Source organism: Cyprinodon variegatus, unplaced genomic scaffold (genome assembly GCF_000732505.1).
Source record: "Cyprinodon variegatus isolate N-32 unplaced genomic scaffold, C_variegatus-1.0 Scaffold437, whole genome shotgun sequence".
Classification (NCBI taxonomy): domain Eukaryota; kingdom Metazoa; phylum Chordata; class Actinopteri; order Cyprinodontiformes; family Cyprinodontidae; genus Cyprinodon; species Cyprinodon variegatus.
The window spans coordinates 320,066-326,315 of record NW_015150890.1 but is presented as its reverse complement, the minus strand read 5'-3'; the positions used below and the strand labels follow the sequence as shown (position 1 = coordinate 326,315).

The 6,250-nt window shown below is 37.9% G+C and overlaps 1 protein-coding gene across 3 annotated transcripts in view; it reads left to right on the top strand.

Annotated features, from left to right (window-relative positions):
* The first annotated feature begins 2,279 nt into the window (after positions 1-2,279).
* pknox2 (PBX/knotted 1 homeobox 2) overlaps positions 2,280-6,250 on the top strand; it is an 85,462-nt gene continuing 81,491 nt past the window's right edge. For 2 of the 3 annotated variants that reach the window (XM_015388823.1, XM_015388820.1), the window contains exon 1: positions 5,007-5,140. The gene's annotated coding sequence lies outside the window, so the exon portion shown is untranslated. Of the gene's footprint in view, positions 2,394-5,006; positions 5,141-6,250 lie in introns of those variants that run through there. The other variant, XM_015388821.1, reaches the window with a different exon arrangement.

Genomic DNA, 6,250 nt, shown 5'->3' with positions numbered 1-6,250 from the left:
TTTCTAAGTAAAACCAGCTGGTTGCATCCAGTCAGGGACTTTATATAGTGATTCTGCAGCAATCCCTCATGTGATTGCTGCAGAATCACATGAGGGATTGGACCTTTATTATGCAGTCATGATCTTTAGGATTCTAAACAGCTGTATCTACTGCGTCTTTCTCTTAAAGGTATCATTCTACATTCCATTTATTTTAATGCAGCTTGTCTTTGTCAAATGTGATCATTTTAAAGTTTTTCTGCTCAGAAGAGACTTCTGGGTTTTTTTTAGGCTAGAGATGGATACCACATTTATGTAGCATATTCCTGATTTATTCAAAGCTTGGACCTCAAAGTATCCATCCCAACAGAAGATCAGTTGGTACTGGTAACGGTTGGGTTAAGGTCAAAGGTTAAGGGTTAGGGCAGAGAAAGGGATGAAAACGACTGAAAACCATTGGGGTCACTGCATGGTCCTCACTACATATAGCAAGATGAGGGTGTGTGGGTTGCATGTGTAAAGGAGATGTTGTTAAAGGCTGAACTGTTTCTTTAGAAAGGAGACAAAATGACATTTTAAACCAAACTAGTAACACAGGTCTGCTTTCTGCTTCACTCCTGTTATTTATCTGACATAATACACGTCAGAGAATCTTCTTAAGGTTTAAAAACCTCATTCCTTGAAATCCAGTGTCCTGCAACTTCAGGATGCATCTCTGCTTCAAACAGACTCAAATATAATCGCCCTTATCGGAGCTCTGCAGAGCTGGCTGCTGCTAGTCAGGCAGTGCAGACAGTAGCAGCAGGCTGGGACACATGGAAAAGGTGCAGAACGCTGAAGGATTAGAGCCGGAGCTGCTGCCAGAAACCTTCTGATTCTACTCGCTCAATATTCTGATTTATTTCTCTACAACTAAAAGGAAATTCAAAATTTATAAACAAGAACTGTAAAATAATCATGGAACATTTTTGAAGACATTTAAGTAAAAATATCTATCTAGATAAAAAAAACAACAACAACCAAAGCCTAAATTTGGGAACGCTCCATTTCTTCCCATTGAAAACAGCCCAGATTAAACACAGACCTGTGAAACAAGGGAATCATGAGGAGACATCAGTTATAGGAGGTTATAGTTATAGTTTGCTGAGCTTCTGAATGTTAGGATGGGACTGAAAGCCGCTTATAATAATAAACACTTTACTGTGTAAAAGTAGACGGAATCAACATGAGGAGGAACCCATGAGATGATGAACAGGTCCTATATATTAGATCAACATCTTTATTCTTCATCCTCACCTGCTGCCAGAAGATTTCACCTAAATAGATACATTGATCCACTACCATTCACGAAATATCCTGTAATATTTTCACGGTAACAACATCTACGGCAAGCCGTTTTGATATGTACTAGTTTTACTGAATATTTATTCCTGATATTTGAAAAAAAAATGTCTTTGTCTAAATGACATTTCAAACAAAATAACATTCTCCACATCTAGGATAAACATTCTGGATGTCTAGAAATTTATTTCAGATTTCCATATTCCTAATATTACTGATCAGCATTTGGATTATCTTAAAAACTGTAATTTAGTAAATGTATTATAACAGTTAGGTCCAGGAAGAAGCTTATTTTAGTGATCTATAAATGGAAGAACAGAGAGGAGAGTGCTTTTAATAAATGTAAAAAATGGCCTGCCATAGCCCACTTCATATAAACGTACGCATTAATCGGAGCAACAATCTTCTCCTTCACCATCTTTCTCTCCTTTGTAGCTGTAGCGCTGCTTCTCTGTCTTTTAAACACGTTCAGCTTTTTTATTTTCTTTTTTTCATTAAAATCTCTAGTTCCAGTGGGGTGAAATAGGCACTTCCTGTCCCCTGTTGTCATGGTGACCCGTTGATTCGGCTTTCCACTGATGATGGCTTTTCATACTTGTTACGCACGTGCTAAACTCTGAGTGGACCTGGTTAAAATTGATTGAACTAATTGACAGCAGACGTTGTCAAACCGAACACTCAGAGTTCCCGACTGTTGGATAGATCAATTTAGAGTCGTAGATTTGAATCTGAATTTGTTAAACCTGCTTCGTGAAACAGACCTCAGGTCGTTCAGCAGTTTCAGCCTAAATACACATGAAGAACTCTGAGGGTTGAACACGGGACCTGCAGCTTAGGTCTACGCCGATATAAGTTCAAAACCTGTTTCATTCAAAGGAAATAGGAACTTAATTAATCTCACATCTGGTGTTTTAGGAGGAAAACTTTACCTTCTTAGAGGAAAATGTTTGTCTGCCTTCCAGGAAATGAAGAAAAACAGCAGGAGCTCTGCAGTGATGAGTCTAAGTTAATTGATCAGAGGACATTGAGAAACGCTTTGCTGCAGCCGGACCTCCTTCAGCATCAGACAGAATGTGAGGATTTCCTGATCAGGAAGTGAAAAGACATTATTTCACTTCTATTCAGTGGAATAATGGCAGATTTTATTGGTCTATCATTATTTTCTTTGATTAGACTCACTTTCTGCTCACTATTTAATGCCTTCATTGTTTAATTGAAATGTTTCCATATCTTCAAGCGATGACATCATCCTATTCATTCTTCCAGTTTATCAAAAGGATTTTGTTGAAGAAAAACATTTTAAAAAAATATAACACATTATTTCGTTCTTCAGGTGTAATAAAAATCTGAAATCCAACAGACTCAACTAACCTAATTTGAATTATTCTTCACAGATTCATTAAATTGTGGTTTACACTTTTTTTTAGTTTGTAAAAACTTTCATGTCTGTATTTGTTAATGAGTACATGAAAGCCTCCAAACACTGCACTCCGCTCTGAACGTAGGCAAGCTTATTTATTCATTGCAAAAACAATTCAGAGTGCTTCACATGAATGCAACTGTTAAAAAGAAGCCAAATAAAAGCAGAATACAGCAAGATTTCAGCCATAATCAGTGGTTTGTAGCTGCAGTAGCTCCCAGCTGCGAGCTAACTCTGGATCTCTGCTCCTTTGGTCCAAAGATTTTTTCCTCAGTTTGGTTTTTATTCAGTGGTAGAAAATGATGGCTCATCCACATATTGATCTGCTCTCTGATTGGTTCTTAGTCACCTGCTGACATTGGGATGTAAAGCTGGGTGTCGTCTGCATAGTGATGCTAACTGATCTGGTTATAATCTGAGCCAATGGGAGCATGTAGATGTTGACTGGGAGGGGCCCCAGAATGGAACCTTCCTACTGACACGTAGAAGTCCCTGTCCTTCAGGTAGGATTTAAACCAGTCCAGTACTGAACCAGAAAGGCCCGCCCAGTTTCCCAGACGCTCTAATAAAATCCAGTGATCAACAGAATCAGACGCTGCACTGAGGTCCAGTAAAACCAGCACTGTGGTTCTTCCACAGTCTGGGTTTATACAGATGTCATTGAACACCTTAACCAGGACAGTCTCTGTACTCAGGTTGCTATGGAAACCTGACTGGAAGACATCAAATCAGCTGATTAATGTTAAAAAGGCATTTGAAATCTCTCTCTATACATTTTATGTTAAACTTGGAGTGAACAAAACTATGACTAATAAAAAAGAAATGGATCTGTTTAGTTTAGAATAAATCAGCAGAGGTTTGATCTGTTCTTTAGAATTGGTGTGAAAATGATATAAACTTTGTCCAAATCCAGTAAAAACCATGAAATTGCCCTTTACCTTTTTATTTTAGTGTTATTGACACTTAAATTTGCAAACTTTAACATAAAATGTTCACAGAACATAAAACAGAAGCACATGGGGATTTATTGATTTAATGGCATATTTGGATAGATATGAGAAATGTTCAAATGCAGATAATACAGCACTTAAAGATAGAGCAGATAGAAGCACTGATGCCTGATGCTCACAGTGAGCAGATATTGGTCAGTTTCTTGGTCTGAATGAGCTGCCTGATGTCTTTATGTCTGAATGATGTCACTTTAAATGTTTTAGATAATAGCACACTTGCTAATCTCAATGAACATTGCTAAAAATAAAGTTCTTCACTCCACAGGTCAAAACATTGATCTGGTCTCGACAGACCAGATATTTAGTTTCTGTTCTCCATATCTTTTAAAAGCTAGTCTGACTTTTATGGATTTCAGTCTAAGAATAAACTAAATCCATCCAGAGGTTTCTGCTCTTCACGTACCCGATTATTGATGAATAAATGGATTCAAAGAAAAGAAGGGATTGATATTTGGTCTCAGGGGTCCCAATAAACTGGCTATGCAGTGTTGCTGGCTAAATATCCAATGATCAGAGGAGATTCTAGAAAAAGTATCCGTATTTCCTGATAACTGAGCATTTCCCACCTTTCATCATTTACAGCAAGCATATGTTATAAACCAGGCAGAGCTAGAGACTGAATGAGAAAGGGTGTGAGAGCAGAGCCGGGTGTCTGGAGTTCTAGTTGAATCAACAGCTGTTCGCAGACTGTCTGGACATTTGGATGCTTGGTGTCGGACAGCGAAACTCAAGTTTCCTGTTTTCTTTTGGCTCTACCCTCTGCTGACAAAGATGTTTGCTCAAAGACTGTGAAATTCACTTCATACTCAAATGTTTGTGGAACATCTTTTGCTGCTTTAAAAGCTAATTGGCTAGCATCGTTAGCCCGCGCAGTGTCCGATTACCATCTGCTGCTTGTTGCACCAAAACAAATCATCCCAACCAGTAAAGCTGCTTTCTGGGAATTATTGTTGTTAAACTGTTTCTTTTTACTGGACCTTTATTATGCAGCCATGATCTTTAGGATTCTAAACAGCTGTATCTACTGCGTCTTTCTCTTAAAGGTATTATTCTACATTCCATTTATTTTAATGTAGTTTGTCTTTGTCAAATGTCCTTTGTTTTATAGAGTCAGGATCAAGGGTTTGACATGTTGCCATTGGCGGAGTGGCGGCCTAGTGGTTAAGGCCGCCACTCCGCCAATTAAGGCCGTTCAAAGTTCAGTTATTATTATTAAACTCTGTTCAGCTCATCTGATGCAACGTTTTTGTCTTTTCGATTAATCCTTTAGCTGATTTATGGATCATCTGACCAGGTGGGGATAACATTTCCCTCACTTGTCGTATTACTAGAAGCCAAATTCACCTTCAAGGTTGTTTCCCTTTAACTCTCAATGAGATGGCATGCTGAGGTGAGTAGAGCTCCTGCATAGATGGATCATATTCAGTTCAGTTCAGTTTATTTCTAGTTCTAGTTTATTTTCTGGAATGAAAATAAAGATCAGGACCGGTAATAAGAGGATTATTTAAACACCCTGGGGTAACAGGAGCCAGAGAATCAGGGGAAGATGGAGGAACCCCCCCCCATTACTGTAAAATACAACCATTTTATTGTTTTACTTTGTCCCTGTCCAAATAAGTGGAAAAAAAACAACATCCTTGATTTTATGAAAAGCCTAAACCTTTATGAATGTGGGCCGTGGTTGTATTCCTGTACTTAGACAACATATTAATTCCTTAAAGATGTTTTCAACCAAAGCAAACAGCTGCTGGATGAACTTTGATTTATTTCTCTGACTGATTTATTGAGTGATTTCTGTTTCATGTTTCTAAGGCTCTACTGTCTAGTTTCCTGAAATATTTGTGGAAAATATTGAACACAAATCAAACCTCCTTCAGAAGAACGTCTCCTCCGTGTTCAGCGGTCTTCCACCTCGGCTTCATTTGGCCGCCAGGCAGTCGGTTGAAAAAAGTGCTAAATTGTTTTCTTGAAGGATTTGAATATTAATGCCCGTCCCTGTGGTTCTGACTGAATTAAGCCTTCAAATTTAAATGTCTTCTGGTCCCCCATGTTAGCAACTAATTGCAAACTGAAGGACTGAAAGCACACAATTTAAGCTCTGGCTAAATGAGAAATAATCTCTAAAGGAAATCAGGGCTGGTTGGGATTCTACAACCATGTTAGCAAAAATGAAAAGCAGAATGCAATCATTTTTAAAACTGTGTAGCACACAGATTACATTAGAAAATAAAGCAGCAGTAGCCTAATTGTTTTTTGTGGGAAACACTCATTTGTAATTGTTTAAAAAAAAGATGAAATATTTGCTGCTGAAGGAAAAATCCCTTTTAGTTCCAAATGAGAACAGAAATCCAGCCTGATTCCTTCTGATTTATGAATGAAACATTATAATGCAGCATCTAATCTATCTGCGTGATGCATCCTGGTTATACTGTTAGCTAGCATACAGCTGTCTTGATTGATTTTTAGTATTTCAATTCTAGTCAGTTTATTTCTATAGCTC